The following is a 19731-nucleotide window of genomic DNA, read 5'->3' as shown; positions in this document are numbered from 1 at the left end:
TGCTCAGTTTGCAATAACAAAACTGCACAATACTAAATTAAATGCAGAGTTTTTATAGTCCACAGTCTGTTTTTGTTATCTTCCAGTTGTGCCAGCAATTTTAGCTATTTGACATTGAGTGCAAATCAGATCCCCACAAATACTAGGCATTCAAGCTTTTGTAGAATATCTATTCTTGATGACAATGGCACTGGGACAAATGCCATGGTGATCTACAAAGATTCAAGGGCACCATCCATTAACATGGATGATGTTTTGATCTGCATGACAGAACTTGGTGGGTACAGCCACCTCATTTCAATAATACAATGCTGCCATTTCTGTATTTCAATATCAGCTATCCAAAATTTTTCTCTGAATAACACTGAATCAACAATTTGCCTTTTGTATAGACTATATGAATTTCCCCTTTGCCCCTTGACTAAGACTTTGGAAAGGATATGCAGAATTTTAATGTAGGTTTTTTTTAACTAAACAAGAAATAGGAAATGAAATCAATATTTTAATAAAGGACAAGAACATTTTCTGGATGTGTGACAAGTATTAGCCTTCTGTAATCCCATGGGTGGCGCTGTGATACAGCATATTGAAGCTCTAACACTGCAACAGATAAGATAATACCCCTGACAGTTCCATACAGTAAACTTTTAACTCTCAGGTATGTGAATGTTGAAAAGTAATTTCTATTAGAAAGGATGGAAAATTAGACAGGAAATTAGAGAGGAAGTAACATAAGGCAAAATAGTTCCTCTCCCAGTGGCCAGTTTTGACAGGCTGGAAACTGTGTATGGCTTGGGAAGCCTAATCAAAGAAAAATCACTTTGAATACTTCTTACAAATCTTATTAACTTTTCCCTATCTTTGTTTTTTCTTAAGATTGCACAGTGCTCCTATTTATTGTTGCCTGTGTTTATTCGTTTAACAGGTACAACTCTAACAGAATGCTGGAAAAATGAAGAAATCAGCAGAAATGTGATTCTGCTGGTTGCTTGTAAATTGCATGAAACTTAATTAACCTTATGTACTTGATGGAAATTGGTTCTTGAATTTACATACAGCAGAAAGTATTCAACATTGTAAACATTACGAGTTCTATTCAAAAACAGCTGAATAGTGTAGCTTTGAATAGCAAGAGGAAATCTGTTTGTAAAAGTTTATGGTTCTCATTAAAGCCGTAGCTTAATGTCTATAGATGTGCTGCTTTGATTAGTGAATTTGGGGATAGCTAAAGAATGTTCATTGAATTATATTATTCTTGGACATTTTAAAGATCCTTCTTGATTGTCCATCGCTCCCACTACATCCCAACCCATTTGCAAGAGCCCCAATAAATTCTGCCCAATTAAACCATTTACCTGCTGTATATGGGAAGTATTTCTCCAAAGTTTTCAGTGTGATACTTCATACTAAACTTGAATGTTCCCCAACCAGAGTAGATAGATCACATACATTTTTGCTTAAAAGGGCCAGCTAACAAGAATCTTCATTAAGTTTGTGATTATAATTATATATGCTTGAAACAGCAGCAGAAAATCAGCATATTGTCTATTCAGTGGCATTGTTGTGCATGAAAACAATTATTGGATTCTACTGCTCTTTCAATGCATAATTCATGAGGGGTGGCTTAATTATATCACTGGTTTACAAATAACTCTTCAAAACTGCCAGATATGTTGTCATAGATTGTTTCTTCAAAATGCAGCAATACTACAATAATTGAACTACAGTATGAATGCTATTATTGTATCAATGATACAGACTTGATTGATAGTGAGTAAAACCTCAAAAATGGGCAGAATTTTACGGCCTCGTTCGTCCCAAAACTGTAAAATCCCAACCGAGGTCAATGGACCTTTTCATGGTCCACCCCTCGCCTGCTCTGATTCCTGTGGTGGGCGAAGCAGGAAAATTCCTGCCAATATGTCCCCTGAAATAACATAAGATATTAGGAACACATTCTTAACACATAGAGTGGCTCAGTGGTTAGCACTGCTGCCTCACACCCTGGATAAGATGCTCTTTCAGAGAGTCAGTGCAGACTAGAATGGTCCAAATGGCACCCTTCTGCACTGTAAGGATTGACCTGAAATTCACCTCCACACCAATTTTAATCAGACAAATTAATTTGTTGAAAATTAAAGGATTAATAACTAAACTAAAATAATGGAAAAATGAACTTTGAATGATTGTGTTAAGTGTTTATATATTAGTTATCGCTTTGTGTAATTTCAAGGCAGGCGGGGGGGATGGGCGGTCAGCAGGCAGGAATCCACTTCATGATTTCAAGTAGATATTTGTAGCCTGGGAACCAGATAATGGTTACAATTGGCGGAAGCATTGCATGTCAGGATCTTGATTCCATATGAACCCTTCATTAGAAAATTATCTCCAAGGACACATTAGACAGAATTGACTATGATGGCCTGGCAGCTATGATGACAGTATATTGTGTATCATATACAAGTACTCAGAGGGTACCTCCATCTTAATATGCCTGCGCTGTCTCCTGGAAATGGCAGCAGCATTCATCTCACTTGTACCGCTGCCAGTTGCCCAGAGCCTTGGACACTCCCATCAGCCTCCATGGTTGTAAAGCCTGTCTGACAGCTTTAAGTGAGCTGGCTCTTGGGAGGTGGCATCTTAATTGGCTGCTTTCTCAAAAATTTCTAATAGGGTCGTGCCAGGCCACCTTTGGGTTCCCAATCCAGAATTCAATCCCATGTTGGGATCAGGGCCCTGGAACTAAAGTTCTAAAGTAAGGGGTCAGTGCACCTGATTTTCATTTCTTTTCCTGCTACAAGTAAATGGTCATTCAGAAAATTAAGGAGACACAAACTAAGCACTATGGTTTCAGTGTCTGATTGTCCAATCTGCCCTTAATCGATTAGGTGCACCCAAGAATGCTAACTTGCCAGCATCATCCAACATCATCATAAAAGCTGTTCAACACTTTTTCCAAGCCCAAGCCCTTCTCTTTCTCCAAACAAAAACGTTTGGCAAACACTTTTACATGAAGATAGTGTCCTGGTAAACATTTGCTGCAAAGTTTTCTTTTGAAGTAATTTCCAGCTCTTAAGGCTTTGTGCTTATTACTATACATAAAAGAGCTTGATCAAATGATGGGGGAAAAGGACAAAGTAGATTGCTCTTCCAGAGTAGATAGCATGTGTACAATAGGCAAAGGGCCTCCTTCCATGCTACACAATTCTATGGTTCGAAATAGTGGGGGCGATTCTCCCATCGTGACTCACAAGTTTTATGGCGGGTCAGATCGGGAGATGAGCATGTCGGCCATTTCGTGGGTTCCCCGCGAGCGTGTATGACCCGTGCGCATCTCCCAACAGGAAAAAGATGGCACTGCCAGGACTGCACTGAAAACCAGCATACCGCTGATTTGCATTACATACCAGGCTTTAGCAAGCCATTATCAGAATCGCCACAGCAATCTCCGCCCACATCTCCCACCTCTTTGGTGTGATGTCACTTTGGCGTGAATCAGAGTAGGTTTATAACAGTCTCAACCTGGCGTAGCAGCCTTGAACTGGCGTGAGGAGGTAAGTGCTGCTAGCAGTGTGCGGGGGATATTACAGGCAAGCCCCGGAGGTGTCTGATGGGTCTCCTCTTGCTGTCTTCAGGTGCTGGCCCATGGACCAGTGATATCTGCGGGGGGGGGGGGGGGGCTTCTATTTTCTCAGAGGTCTCTGGGTGCGGTTCTGTGAAGGAGTCCTGTTCAGCCCTCCCCTCCAAGGCAGCGCTGTAGCTCAGTGTGGGAGGCACCTTCAAGGAGTCCTGTTCAGCCCTCCCCTCCAGGGCACTTTGCAGTTGCATTGTCTTGCTGTGGGGTGTGGTCAGGGACTCGACTGAGTGCTGGGTTCCGGGGTGGGGGAGGCGTGTACCATGTGCCGACTGAGGCCTAACCAGATGAAGCAGCTGCTGCTCCAGGCCGGGGTGCTGAGGCTCAGACACAGACTGCATGGATTCTGCTGTCACTGGGCACACATCTGATGCTGATTTGCAGTCTGCCTCTGCCCTGTGACACGGATCAGCAACACATGCCTGTCACAGATGCTGCAGTTGCACACATAGCAATGGCTCAAGGGTGCGCATTGTCCACGGCTGCACACCGACCTGCATAATCTGTGCCGGCATATGTCATGATGGGAATCTCACACAACCCTAATTGGGCCACGCAAGGCACCATGGAAGGTTGGTGTTGCCAGCACCCACAAGTGGAGGTACTGCCCAAGTGAGGGATTGGGGAGGTGCTGGGTCTATGCAGCCAATGATAATAATCCGTCATTCAATGCTCTTTCCAAACCCCACTGTGTAGATGGATCTTGGACTGATCGATCTGGCCATTATGGTGGCGGCAGAGGAGGAGGAAGAGGCGGCTCGGGATGTGGCGGGCATTGGGAGACCACGGTCATGGGCATTCGGCCTCTGATCTCCGGGTAAGCGTTCTCCAAGGCGGCCTTCACGACACACGACGGCGCAGAGTCGCTGAGCAGAAACTGATAGCCAAGTTCCGCACACATGTGGACGGCCTCAACCGGGATATTGGGTTCATGTCACACTATCTGTAGCCCCCACAACCTGCCTGGACTTGCAGAATCTCACTGGCTGTCCTGTCTGGAGACAATACACATCTCTTTAACCTGTCTTAATGCTCTCTCCACTCACATTGTCTGTACCTTTAAGACTTGATTAGTTGTAAGGATTCGCATTCCAACCATTATTCTGTAAATTGAGTTTGTGTCTTTATATGCCCTGTTTGTGAACAGAACTCCCACTCACCTGAAGAAGGAGCTTAAGGCTCCGAAAGCTTGTGTGGCTTTTGCTACCAAATAAACCTGTTGGACTTTAACCTGGTGTTGTTAAACTTCTTACTGTGTTTACCCCAGTCCAACGCCGGCATCTCCACATCATTTCAGGCTCCCAGTGGTGACCTAGTTGGGATCTCCCAGGCCTCCGTGCACAGATATCTGCGGCAGGTCACAGATGCTGTGTGTGCCCGGGCAGGGCAGTTCATTAATTTCGATGTGGGCCGTGCACAGCAGGAGGCCCAGGCTCTCAGCATCGCTTCCATTGCTGGGATTCCCAATGTCCAGGGAGCAGTGGATGGGACACACATCGCCTTGCGGTCCCCACATGCAGGACCGCAGCAATTTGTGAACAAGAACGGGTTCCACTCCCTGAACGTCCAAATTGTCTGCGACCATCAAATGAGGATCATGCAGGTCGCTGCACACAACCCAGGGAGTGTCCATGACAGCTTTGTGCTCAGGCAGTCGGACATCCCTGAGCGCTTTGAAGACCAGCCCAGGCTCCCGGGACGGCTACTGGGTGACAAGGGTTACCCGCTAAGATCATGGTTGATGACGTCTGTGTGGAGGCCCGAGACCAAGGCAGAGACCCGCTACAATGGGGCCTGTAAGCGGACACAAATTTCTGTGATTCCTTAGATTAAATATTTCTTAGAATAAAATCAAATAAATGAAACAGGACAAAGCAGCACCCAGGCACAAAGTGTGAACAGACAAGCAGGTCTTTTAAAACGCAGAAACAAGGCTGACAAAAGGACTCAGGAACTCACATTAGCATTTAATTAAATTGGCTCCAAGGATATCAGGAAGCCCTTATCAAACACTTCAGAAGGTCTCTGAGACCTGGAGGACTTCCTGATATCCAATTAAACACCTATTGTATAAGAAACTCCGGAGATCTCAGACAATTATCACCTCCCTAGACTGGGCAATCACCAGACTAAACACATCAACTCCGCACCTAAAAACCCATTAAACAGGATGACCATAGAAAGCCACAGCACAAACAGGCCCTTCGGCCCACAGGTTGCGCCGATCACATCCCCACCTCTAGGCCTATCTATAGCCCTCAATCCCATTAAATCCCATGTACTCATCCATATCAGAACACCATAAACAAACTATTTACACATCAACCACAGAATGGTCAGAGTCAAATACTGTAAACAAAATATTAACATTTGAATCATACAAAGTGTCAAAGTTGGAGTATAACTGTAGCCCATTGCGGCAGGCCTTCAGAGTGCTTTCGGGACAGTGCTGTTTGTATGTCCTGATTACACCTCCGTCGACGTTAATAAAGCTGTACCGCTGTTGAACCTGACTCTGAGTCCGAAGTGGTCGTGTTCGCCCACTCGCGCTAACAGGGCCCATGCAGCCATCCAGTCCATCGTTCATAGAAATCATAGAAACCCTACAGTACAGAAAGAGGCCATTCGGCCCATCGAGTCTGCACCGACCACAATCCCACCCAGGCCCTACCCCCATATATTTTACCCACTAATCCATCTAATCTATGCATCCCAGGACACTAAGGGGCAATTCAGCATAGCCAATCAACCTAACCCGCACATCTTTGGATTGTGGGAGGAAACCGGAGCTCCCGGAGGAAACCCACGCAGACACGAGGAGAATGTGCAAACTCCACACAGACAGTTGTCCCAAGCCGGGAATCGAACCCAGGTCCCTGGAGCTGTGAAGCAGCAGTGCTAACCACTGTGCTACCGTGCCGCCCGATGTTGAGCGGTGCATCGGCCTGCTGATGATGCGGTTCCGCTGCTTGGACCGCTCTGGGGGGGCCGCTCCAGTGTGACCCTGTGCGTGCTTCATGCATCATCATCGTTTGCTGTGCTCTTCACAACATCACCCAGCAGCAGGGAGACCAGCTGGAGCAGGAGGAGGAGGAGCGGCGAGGAGGCGAGGTGGGCGTCCCCCCATATGAAGAGCCAGGGGAAGAGGGCGGGCGGTGATGGCAGGTGCCCGGCAGGGAAGGGCAGCGAGGGACGCCTTGATTGCAGCCCGCTTCACCTAGCTGGTGCTGTGCAGTGAGGGGGGTGGAACCAACACACATCCACCAAACCCCAAGAGGAAGTGCAGCCGCTATTCCCCCTCCAAACTGACCTGATCCCTCAAACCACCACATCACATTTTGGGACTGGGGTGGGGGGGGGTGTGGTGGCTACCCCAGGATGCACATCGGTGGTGGAGGTGTCTAGCTGTGAGGCATGCCCCATTGCCTGTGATGTCCTTGGCGGACATCCCCTGGGTGATCGGGACCTGGAGGGCCCGGCTGACTTGCGGATGGCACTGTTTTGGTGCCACCCTGTTCATCTCACTGGCCCTGAGATGCTGCGCTGAGAGGAAGGGGGGAGTCGGAAAGTCTCGGGACGTCCGGGATCTCCTGGGTGGAAGGTCCCAGCATGAGTTCAAGCCCTTCCTTCTCTTTTCGGATGTCCAAAGGCCACGGGGGCACTCCATGGGACACCAGGGTAGCTGGACCGAGCTCCAGAAGCTCCACCATCACCTGGCTCTGCCAGTCCTGGAGGTCTAGATGCGTCTGCCCCATGATGTGTGATCCCTCAGCCTTGGCCCTCTGAGTCTGGGCTAAGTTGTCGAGGCTCACAGCCACAGCCTGCTGTGTCTCCAGGATGCCAGCGAGAGTCCCAGCCATGGCCAGCAGTGTCTCCCACATGCCCCGGACACCCATGGCCATTGAACGCTGTGCCTCCTCGCCCGTGGCCCGTTGTTTCTCTAGGATGGCCTGGACCCTGTCACCCATGAGGACAGACTCCTGAGCCAGACTTTCCACTGCGGTCGCCACCCTTGCAGTGTTGGCCTGGGTCTCACGCTGTGTCGGCACCACCCCCTGCAACAGCACTCTGTTTGACTCTCCTAAACAGCCTTGCAGTCGCAACATGGCTGCTGACAGCCCTTCCACAACTTCCCGGGTTTCCTGATGCATCTCCACCAGCCTTGGGAGGAACAAACCCAGAGGCCCAGCAGCTGGCTTGGGGACAGCTGAATCCTGGCCTCCAGCAGACCTCCGTGTGCCCGAGCCCTCGGATGTGCCCGCCTCCACCCAATGTGCATCAGTGGCTGTGATGTGCTCACCAGTTCGTGACCCAGAAGCCTCAACACTAAAAGTACGCACCGTGGTGATAGTCTCTGTGTTGGTGGGTTGTGTGGTACATGCCGGTGCCCTCGGAGGATTCCTCAGTGCCTCCCTCTGAGGTGTCATCCAGGGGGTCGTGGGCAGTTTGCTCCAGAGCAGTGGGGGCGGTGGCAACACCATAAGGGCCGGGTTCTTCTGAGTCCAGAGCTGCAATAAAGAACACACTAGGTTGAGTGTATAGTTCTGCTCACTTGCATGCTGGAAGCCGACCTGGCTGCCCATGCCCATTCGTGATGGCCCATCACCCCTTGCCAGCTCCATGGCACGCTCTACGATGCTGGTCAGCTGCCGCAGGTCAGGCACACCACCACCAGTCTGAGTCGTCTCATGTACATTGTGAATGTTCTTCTCCTGTGGGAACATAAGGTGGATAGCAAGCAGTGCATGGTGCACAATGTGTGCCTGTGTCCTGGGCATTGTGCTGGCAGTTTCAGGGAAAGCGGTCACCACTGAAGGGTGCTCGTTGAGGGGTGAGGGGAAGGGGTTAGACTCTATTTCTGGGGGAAGGGTCACTTGTTGCATGCCCTTCAGGTGTCTAAGCAGGGTTGGAGATCCATGCCAAGCATGTGCAGGGTTCCAAGTGGGATGTTCACTCACCCTTGCTGCTCGAAGAAGGTCGTATAATTTTTCCAACACTGTTGGCCAGAGCGCGGTGTCAGGCTCCTGGCATTCACCGCTTCTGTCGCCTCCTCCCACAATGCCATGGCGGATGCACCCCTTGGGCGAGGGCCCTGGTCGGGGAAGATCCGTTCACGCCTCTCCTCCATGGCATCTAACAGGTGCTCCTGGTCGGCCTCTGAAAATCTGGGTGCAGGTTTGCACACAGACATCTTTGTGGCGTGACTGGCTGTGTGTCCATTCCTGCAGCTTATATACAGCTCTGGCTTACTAGGGGGAGTGCAAGTGCAGTGAGTGTGGCCAGTCAAGGGCCCGTTGGCAACAAAACTTGTGAGAAATTTTGAAGGCTCCTTTCAATTGAGTTCATTCATCCCTCGGGTGCTGATTGGCTGCCATTCAATAAGCTGCTGTGTCCAGGACGGGTGCCATACTCAGGGCTCCCATTCAAGAGAGGGAATGATCACAAGCTGGGGTTGTGCATGTCAGCACAACGCAAGTTCTCTGCAGGGCAGCAGGGAGGCGAGCATGTTCAAGGGATGGAGGGATGGGGTACCCACATTATCCGGATCCATGGGGGCATGGGGTGAGCAGGCAGCCATGTCTGTGTGTTGGGGCGGGGGGGGGGGGCGCGGCAGCGATGTCTGTATGGGGGAGGGGGGGCCAGCGATGTCTGTATGGGGGTTGCGGGCCAGCGATGTCTGTGGCGGGGTTGTGGCCACCAGTAATGTTTGTGGAGGGGTTGTGGGGGCCAGCGATGTCTGTGGAGGGGCTGTGGGGACCAGCGATGTCTGTGGAGGGGCTGCGGGGGCCAGCGATGTGTGTGTGGGGTGTGGAGGGGGGGGTGTGGGGTGTGGGAGACAACAATGAGGCCAGCGATGTCTGTGGGGGTTGGATGGCAGTGATCTGGATGCTGGGGGGTCTTTTCAGCGATCTCCCAGCAATGTGCGCATGCGCAGGTTCCCGCTCATCCCGCCGATTTCAGACTCTTTGGTGTGAATAGGCCTCTGAGCTTTTAATAATATTCACGATTGTGACCCCTGCATTGCACAGAGTGAGGAGATTCGGGTCTGAAGTAGCACTGAAAAAACCATCGTGATCTGGACCAGTTTTCTCACCAATTCAGCACTGTTGGGAGAATCGCCCCCAGTGTTCTTGCATAATTTCAAAGTTGTCTAGCAACTTGTGATTCTCAATATCATTTCTATTCCCTTGTCATTTTGTGTTCTAACAGTACTACTATACACAGGCTTGAATAAAACAACTGCTATAAAGCCTTTGAAGAGGAGTTGTCTGTGGTAAATGCTTCATAATTTATTAATGCATTCTTAAATAATCACCTAAAGTTTAAATAAATACCAGAATTTTGTACCCTATATAATAAATACAGTTTTTGAGGTCCAATACACTAATATTCATTCATTAATTACTGTTCTATCCAAGACAGTCAAAACTAATGGAAGGATCAAATTAAGTGCCCATGGTGTTAAGAGTAAGATCCTGGCATGGATAGAGGATTGTTTGACTGGCAGAAGGCTGAGAATGGGAATAAAGAGGTCTTTCTCAGGATGGCAGCCGGTGACTAGTGGTGTGCCTCAGGGGTCAGTGCTGGGACCACAACTTTTCACAATATACATTAATGATTTGGAGGAAGGAACTGAAGGCACTGTTGCTAAGTTTGCAGATGATACAAAGATATGTAGAGGGACAGTTAGTATTGAGGAAGCAGGGGGGCAGCAGAAGGACTTGGACAGGTTAGGAGAGTGGGCAACGAAGTAGTATTTGGAATACAATGTGGAAAAGTGTGAGATTATGCACTTTGGAAGGAAGAATGGAGGCATAGACTATTTTCTAAATGGGAAAATGTTTAGGAAATCAGAAACACAAAGGGACTTGGGAGTCATTGTTCAAGATTCTCTTAAGGTTAACGTGCAGATTCAGTCGGCAGTTAGGAAGGCAAATACAATGTTAGCATTCATGTCGAGAAGGCTAGAATACATGAGCAGGGATGTACTTCTGAGGCTGTATAAGGCTCTGGTCAGACCCCATTTGGAGTATTGTGAGCAGTATTGGACCCCATATCTAAGGATGTGCTGGCCTTGGAAAGGATCCAGAGGAGGTTCACAAGAATGATTCCTGGAATAAAGAGCTTGTTGTATGAGGAACGGTTGAGGACCCTGGGTCTGTACCTGTTAGAGTTTAGAAGGATGAGGGGGGATCTTATTGAAACTTACAGGATACTGCGAGGCCTGGATAGAGTGGACATGGAGAGGATGTTTCAACTAGTAGGAAAAACTAGAACCAGAGGGCACAATCTCAGACTAAAGGGACGATCCTTTAAAACAGAGATGAGGAGGAATTTCTTCAGCCAGAGAGTGGTGAATCTGTGGAACTCTTTGCCACAGAAGGTTGTGGAGGCCAGATCATTGAGTGTCTTTAAGACAGAGATAGATAGGTTCTTGATTAATAAGGGGATCAGGGGTTATGGGGAAAAGGCAGGAGAATGGGAATGAGAAAAAAAAATCAGCCATGATTGAATGGCGAAGCAGACTTGATGGGCCGAGTGGCCTAATTCTGCTCCTATGTCTTATGGTCTTATGATCTGGAAAACAGTGAATGGATGTTTTTAAATAATTATGTTTCTAACTGAAAAGTTCATCAGATATTGTGTAATTCTGGAAATTGTTTGCCTCTGTGAACATTTACAATATTGTAATATTCTTGAACAATATTAACAACTCCTATGGCTCAGTGGGAGCATTGTGCCTCTGAGTCAGAAAGTTATAGGTTCAAGTCCCACTTCAGAAATTTGAACAGATAATCCAGGCTGTCACTTCAGTGCAGGGCCCACGAGACTGCTTGTTAAAGGTCTTGTCTTTTGGATGTAAAGACCCCTAGGCACTATTCAAAGAGCAAGGGAATTCTCATGATATAATGGGCAATATTAACCTTCAACCAACGATACTAAAAACTGATTATCTGGTTATTCTCAAATTGATAACTTGTTGTATGTGAAAATTGACTGTCATGTTTCCTACATTACAACACTGATGACATTTCAAAATTACTTTATTAACTATAAAGTACTTTAGTAGAAGTTAGGAAAGCTTTGGTATAAGCAAGTCTTCCTTTCTTGAGTTAACAAAAGGGAATCTTGCAATTATATTTTCAAGGGCTCTTTCACTCAATAATTAAAATACTTTTTGGAACAATCTTATATATTACTAGATCTATTTAGATAAGAATTGATTTTATTTAATGATTTAGATGTAACTTTTTACACCTTCCAGTTAATTTCTTGTAAAATTAGGGTTAATTATTTTATTTAGCTCCTGTCCGAATTCTGTCAGCATTCTGGCACGTATAACATTTAGACCTGATAACTTTCAGTCTGTTAATCTTTTCCTTTTGTTCAATATTCATAAATGATTATTTATCTTCAGTAAAGACTCTTCAGACACTCCTTCTTTCCCACATCTCTCACAGTAATGAAAATATTGTGCCAAATAATAATTAGAACGTTGTCAAAAGTAAATATAGTTTTGACACCATATAAAGATAAATTTTAGAAACATAAGATTAATTTTAGGTCTGAGTAGAACCATTCATTGAACAAACCTTCTGCTTAATTCTTAATTCAATCTGAATGATGCTGCCTTTGAAAATTAAGTAAACAACTGATTTAAACAGTAACCCGATGCTCAAATATTCATAGATAAATCTTAGTTCAATGCAAGGTAATGTGAAATGATAGAGGCCTTCAGTTAAACATATAATAAGAGCCTTAGAGCAACAAAAGTTCAAAGGTTTTATTTTACATATATAGTCTCAAACTCCAATCCGCCAGTACATTGATGTATTTAAAATATTTACTTCTGAAACAATTCCAACAACACAATAACAAACACTTCAACATCACACTGTACACAAAAAGTAGTAATACTGCAGTAATAACAGAGTTAACTAATAGCCAAACACTCAAACACAGTTAAACAAGCCAACAACACTTTTTAAAATATCATATAAACAAAGACAAATTCTGTTGTGAATCTCAGACCTTATCAGACCTGAAATTGGCAGACAAGTTGGGATTGCAAATACATTTATGTTTAACTCCTATTTGTTCAGCATGCCTTGGCATATGTAGCATAGTACTTTGAACTTTGGGATTTGAGAGATGGATCACAATGACCCTTCCTAATCCTCTGTATCCCTTGTTTTGTGCCAACTGATTATATGTGCAAGCACTGTTGAATAGAGCACATTTATCATTGTCAGTCACCTCAATTTCATGTTTAAAAATGCTTCTTTCAACATCAAAAGTATTTACAAGAACACAAAGTGTTGAATATATTTTTGGAATTGTTATGCTCATGTGCACAATAATATCAATAGTGAGCTTTGCCCAATGTTCTTTCAGTCCAGCCAGGATTTTATTGCAGTGGTATTTTATAGCAGAGAGTTGCATCATGGATTTAATCTGATGGCTAATCTGATAAATTGCAGTTAATGCTGGATCAAAGATATAGGGGGTGATTCTCCCAGCCCACTGCACTGCTTGAGAAGTGCAACGGGCCAGGAGACATCAGCGGAGGCCATTTCACAGGTTTCCCGCTGGGCATCACGGACTCCGCAAGTCTCCACGACTAAGATTTCCAGAGTAATCAGCTCTGCGATGATAGCTGATTACAATATAGAAATTCCCATTGACATTTCATTAGTGGGTCCGGGATTCAAGTCCGGGTCCACTTATCTCTTTCGCTCTCTGTTTCTTTAACACACTCGATAAAATCTTTGTCATCTGTTCTAATATTTCCTTATGTGGCTTGGAGTCATTCTTTTTGAGAATATTCCTTTGATGTGCCTTGTTGGGACATTTTTATTTATTTATACTTTTCCAATTCAATCAAATCAAGTCCAATTCAGAGTCTCAACAAGTTGAGACATTCCCGATCCAAGCTGACAAGACAGGGTCTGCAACCCCTGTCTTGGGCCTGATCTACGTGAGCCAAGCTGTTTGGAGTAGGCGCAGGTCTTCCTCCTCCAAGGCTTGATCTCATTTGCATCTTAGCCAAAAGGCCGAGATGCCGCTTTTAAAAATTGCTTCATATGAAAATGAAGCTTAAATGTAACCTAATGACCTCAACCAAGTGCAGTATCCGCATAACTACAATTGATCTTAGCCAAAAGGCTGAGAAGCCCTTATTGGGACATTTTTTTGATATACTTTTCCAATTCAATCAAATCAAGTCCAATTCAGAGTCTCAACAAGTTGAGACATTTCCGATCCAAGCTGACAAGACAGGGCATTCAATCCTCTACCCTGTCTTGGGCCTGATCTACATGAGCCAAGCTGATTGGAGTAGGTGGACGTCTCCGCCTCCAAGGCTTGATCTCATTTGCATCTTAGGCAAAAGGCCGAGATGCCGCTTTTAAAAATTGCTTCATATGAAAATGAAGCTTAAATGCAACCCAATGACCTCAACCAAGTGCAGCATTGGCAGACCACACTTGATCTTAGCCAAAAGGCCGAGAAGAGGGACATTTTTTTTTTTCATTTTTTTAAATACTTTTCCAATTCAATCAAATCAAATCCAATTCAGAGTCTCAACAAGTTGAGACATTTCAGATCCAGGCTGACAAGACAGGACGGGAGACCAAAACCACCCTGTCCTAGGCCTGATCTACATGAGTCAAGCTGATTGGAGAAGGGGGAGGATCCTCCTCCAAGACTTGAGCTCATTTGCATCTTAGCCAAAAGGCCGAGATGCCGCTTTTAAAAATTGCTTCATATGAAACACATGAAGCCTCAGTGTAACCTAATGACCTCAACCAAGTGCAGGCGATCCATACTACACTTGATCTTAGCCAAAAGGCCGAGAAGGGACATTTTACTACGTTAAAGATACCATATAAATACAAATAGCTGTTGTTTCCCATTCCTAGATATGGAGGTAGTGTTGTTGATCTCCCTTTTCTATTCAACTTACTTTTAACATGCTTTTATAAAATCCCCTAGGTTCAAAGATGAAGGACGGGATTTTACAGCTTCTCTCTCCCGAAACTGTAAAATCCCACCCGAGATCAATGGACCTTTCCATTGTCCGCCCCTCGCCCACTCCGAGGAAGAAACATGTGGAAAAAGTAATGGAGTTCCAAAGAGACTTGGGGTCCATATGCATAAATCATAAAAAATGCCATGGACAGATACAAAAAAATAATCAACTATGTTAATGGAATGCTGGCCTGTATACCCAGAGGGCTAAAATTTGTTCAATTAAGAAGTTTTATATAGTGGGTGTGCCTCCATGGTATGTAGAATGGATGGGCTAAAGTGTTACATGGACTCTTTAAGTAAGGAAAACTTTCAGGTTTGATAGTGGTAACACAATAAAATCACTAAAATGTGTTGTAATTACATGTGAAATAGCAGGGGCAGATCACTTTATCAGTACTTATGCTATATAGAGTGAAATATCTTTACTGTTAAGTAAGCATTTAATGAAAAAGACCCAAATGAAGTTGGACATGGAGCATGATAAAGTGATTGTTTTTGGGATATCTGTAGATTTGCAATTTATACAGTATTGTCATTATTGTATTCCTTTAAGGCCTAACATTTCCAGACAAAATGTTAAATAGGTACTAATGGCAGATGGGGATAGCGATTTAGAGATGAAGCAAATTATTACAAAACTGCATCAACAATTTACCATCCCTCTAGCCATAAGTTGAAGATTCTGTTAAAGAATGCAGAGGTATTGGATGAGGAATACACTAGATTTGTCCAGGATGTTAGTGAAAAATGTCATAATTGTAAAAAATACAGGAGAATGACATCGTAATCAGTAGTACGTCTTCCACTGGCGAGAGACTTTAATGAAACTTAATAAGGGTTGCAAAGTATGAAGTTAGGTAAAAAGATCTTTCTTCCACATTTTGTCGATTTAGCAACTAGATTAAGTCTGTTAATGGTAATGTTTAGTAAAGACAAAAAAGTAATTATCAATAAGATGATGGAAAGATGGATGGGAATGGAGCTGGGAGCACCAGCTATATTCTTAATGGACAAGGGAAGAGAATTTGCTAACAGTGAATTTAGAAGGTAAACTTCAACTCAACTCGGGATTGCCTCAAACACTTTTTTTTCTCCAAATAAGGAGACGAAAACTGTACACCGTATTCCAGATGTTGTCTCCCCAATGCCTTGCGCAACTGCAGTAAACTTCCCTACTTTTAGGTTCCATTTCCCTTGCAATAAATGCCCACTTTCCACTTTCCTTCCTATTCATTTGTTGTACCTGCAGACTAACTTGTGATTCATTAAACAGGACTACCAGATTTCTCCATACTGAGTAGTGCAATCTCTCTCTATACAGATAGTACACTGTTTTTCCAGTCTTCCTGCCAAATAATTATATAATTAGTCAGAACCTTGTAAAGTTATTTCTGCATGGTTAGGTTTAGCTTCAAATTAAAATCAGTTATCTACAGAGTAGACCTGTACAGCTTCATATTCTGGTTTTAATCACTGCCATTCAAAGAAAGATGTTTAAACTCTCAGCTAATCTCATTCATGCTGCATTGATTCTCATGTGGTTTGTCAGGACATGGTGTTCATGAGTAGACTCCGATTTATTATTCAGAATTTGCCAACGGATTTACAATTTTCATTACTTTAATACCTCCCAGATAAGTACAATATAGTGAGCACCAGACAATTGGGCGGCACGGTAGCACAGTGGTTAGCACTGCTGCTTCACAGCTCCAGGGACCTGGAGCAATTGGACCAATTGGGCGGCACGGTAGCACAGTGGTTAGCACTGCTGCTTCACAGCTCCAGGGACCTGGGTTCGATTCCCGGCTTGGGTCACTGTCTGTGTGGAGTTTGCACATTCTCCTCGTGTCTGCGTGGGTTTCCTCCGGGTGCTCCGGTTTCCTCCCACAGTCCAAAGATGTGCGGGTTAGGTTGATTGGCCATGCTAAAAAAAAAAATTGCCCCTTAGTGTCCTGGGATGCGTAGATTAGAGGGATTAGTGGGTAAAATATGTAGAGATATGGGGGGTGGGATTGTGGTCGGTGCAGATTCGATGGGCCGAATGGCCTCTTTCTGTACTGTAGGGTTTCTATGATTTTCTATGAATTTGGGAGTATGTGTGAAAATTTGAATACTGTAGCAATGCACACAGCAGCAGAAAGTCCTTTTAGCAATGGGATATATGAGAAAAATCATGCCACGATTGATGAAATGCTCTGGAAGATTTCAGCTGAACAACCAAATTGTGTATTGACAACTGCTTGAGTATGGGCAATACATGCTAAAAACACACTTCAGATGTTTGGGGGCTACAACCCCTACCAATTAGTTTATTGCAGGAATCCAAAGATACCTTCAATATTGTGGAACCATCCCCAAGCTTTGGAGGGATGTTAAATTAGATTTGTTCAATTTTTGCAGAACATGCCATGCATGCAGAGTGGAGAGCATTTATTAAGGCAGAGGTTTCAGAAAAAATGAGAGCTTTGAGGTATTGAATCAGGCCATCAGAAATTAAGTTTAAGCTCGGGGACATGGTGTATTATAAAAGAGAAGGGCAGAAACAATTGAAAGTCCAGGAAAAGTTATAGGCACTGATGTCAAAATGATAGTCTTGCAACATGGTAACCAAATTGTAAGGATACATTTCACATGGCTTACTGGAATTCATTACACATTGATGGATGATGGAAACTTAAGATGCATCATGCATTTCATACACAGATATGTAAACAACAGATTGTGACAGATAGTGGGCTAATGGAGAGTAGACCAAGTAATTGTGAGGATTAGGATAGGGCCATTAATCACAAAGATCGACTACTAAAAGTTAGAACTAGAACATATATGCCAGAAGGGGCCAATGAGTGGAGGGCAGCCACCATCGTAGGGAGAGCAGGAAAGACCACAGGGAAATATACAAACTGGTTGAATGTGCAAGGCAAGGGACAAAGTGTCAAAAAAATGGATTGGCAGAAAGATGTATAAATATGGAAAGCCAGGAAATGTAGTATAAGTTCAGACACTGGACCTAATGATGCCCATAGCCCAGGGAAAAGAACAAGAACTTGTGAAACGAAATTTTGTCACAGGAGAGACTGGTCAAGTAGTAGTAGTCCAGATAGGAACAGGAAAATCTAGTAGGGGATGCAATTTAACAATGGCAAGGACCAAAGAACTGGTGAGGAGCAACACAAAAAGTAGGCGCCCCTACGATAGAGAAGCTCTAGTGGTTACTAACAAATTAGATCGTAAAGGAGGCAAAACAAATAGAACTTGATATTTGGAGAATTAACATTGACATGGAAGTGCCAGACAAAGCACAGCCGGCGTTCTTCTGCAGATAGATATGTACAGAGCATGTATATGGTACGTATAAAGCCTTACGTGTAGCTCAGAAATTTGAGGAACAACTGGGTGACCAGGAAATTAGAGTGGACTCATCAACAGCAGGAAAAGTAAGTTTGAGGATTTTCCTAGCACTTTTAATGACATTTCATTGGAATATAAATCCATTAATGTCAAAGAATCATACTTTCAAGAGAAACATTTCAAAAAATATTCTTAAAAGTTCCAAAGGAAGCTGGAGCTATAGAGGGGAAATTATGGAGGCTGAACAAATGCATTCACAGGCTAAATGATGCATCCATGATTTGGTATTTTTCAGTTAACTCCATCCTACCAAAGCCTGCTTTACTTCAGCTAAAAGCAGATCCGGCAGTGTTTTTATTGGTACAATGAAGGAAAACCAGCAGGCATTTTCCTAATGCACATAGATAATTTCTAGTTGTTTAGAAATTCTCCTTTGATTTGATTTATTATTGCCACATGTACTAACATACAGTGAAAAGTTTTGTTTCTTGCGCGCTATACAAACAAAACATACCGTTCATAGATAAGGAAACGAGAGAGTGCAGAATGTAGTGTTACAGTCATAGCTAGGGTGTAGAGAAAGATTAATGCAAGGTAAGTCCATTCAAAAGTCCGACAGCAGCAGGGAAGAAGCTGTTCTTGAGTCGGTTGGTACGTGACCTCAGACTTTTGTATCTTTTTCCCGAAGGAAGAAGGTGGAAGAGAGAATGTCCGGGGTGCGTGGAGTCCTTAATTATGCTGTCTGCTTTGCCAAAGCAGCGGGAAGTGTAGACAGAGTCAATGAATGGGAGGCTGGTTTGCGTGATGGATTGGGCTACATTCATGACCTTTTGTAGTTCCTTGCGGTCTTGGGTAGAGCAGGAGCCACACCAAGCTGTAATACAACCAGAAAGAATGCTTTCTATGGTGCATCTGTAAAAGTTGGTGAGAGTCGTAGCTGACATGCCAAATTTCCTTAGTCTTCTGAGAAAGTAGGGGTGTTGGTGGGCTTTCTTAACTATAGTGTCGGCATGGGGGGACCAGGACAGGTTGTTGGTGATCTGGACACCTAAAAACGTGAAGCTCTCGACCCTTTCTACTTCGTCCCCATTAATGTAGACAGGGGCATGTTCTCCTTTACGCTTCCTGAAGTCGATGACAATCTCCTTCATTTTGTTGACATTGAGGGAGAGATTATTGTTGCCACACCAGTTCACCAGATTCTCTATCTCATTCTTGTAGTCTGTCTCGTCATTGTTTGAGATCTGACCGACTACGGTGGTGTCGTCAGAAAACTTGAAAATCGAATTGGAGGGAAGTTTGGCTGCACAGTCATAGGTGTATAAAGAGTATAGTAGGGGGCTAAGAATACAGCCTTGTGGGGCACCGGTGTTGAGGATGATTGTGGAGGAGGTGTTGTTGCCTATCCTTACTGATTGTGGTCTGTGAGTTAGGAGGTTCAGGATCCAGCTGCAGAGGGAAGTGCCGAGGCCCAGGCTACGGAGTTTGGAGATGAGTTTCGTGGGAATAATTGTGTTGAAGGCTGAGCTGTAGTCAATAAATAGGAATCTGACATAGGTGTCCTTGTTATCTAGGTGTTCCAGGGTTGAGTGCAGGGCCAGGGAAATGGCGTCTGCTGTGGACCTGTTGCGGCGGTGGGCAAACTGTAATTGATCCAGGTAGTCCGGGAGGAATTGATTCGTGCCATGACTAACTTTTCGATGCACTTCATA

Source organism: Mustelus asterias, chromosome 7, assembly GCF_964213995.1.
Source record: "Mustelus asterias chromosome 7, sMusAst1.hap1.1, whole genome shotgun sequence".
NCBI classification, from domain to species: Eukaryota; Metazoa; Chordata; class Chondrichthyes; order Carcharhiniformes; family Triakidae; genus Mustelus; species Mustelus asterias.
This window is presented reverse-complemented; position numbering follows the sequence as displayed.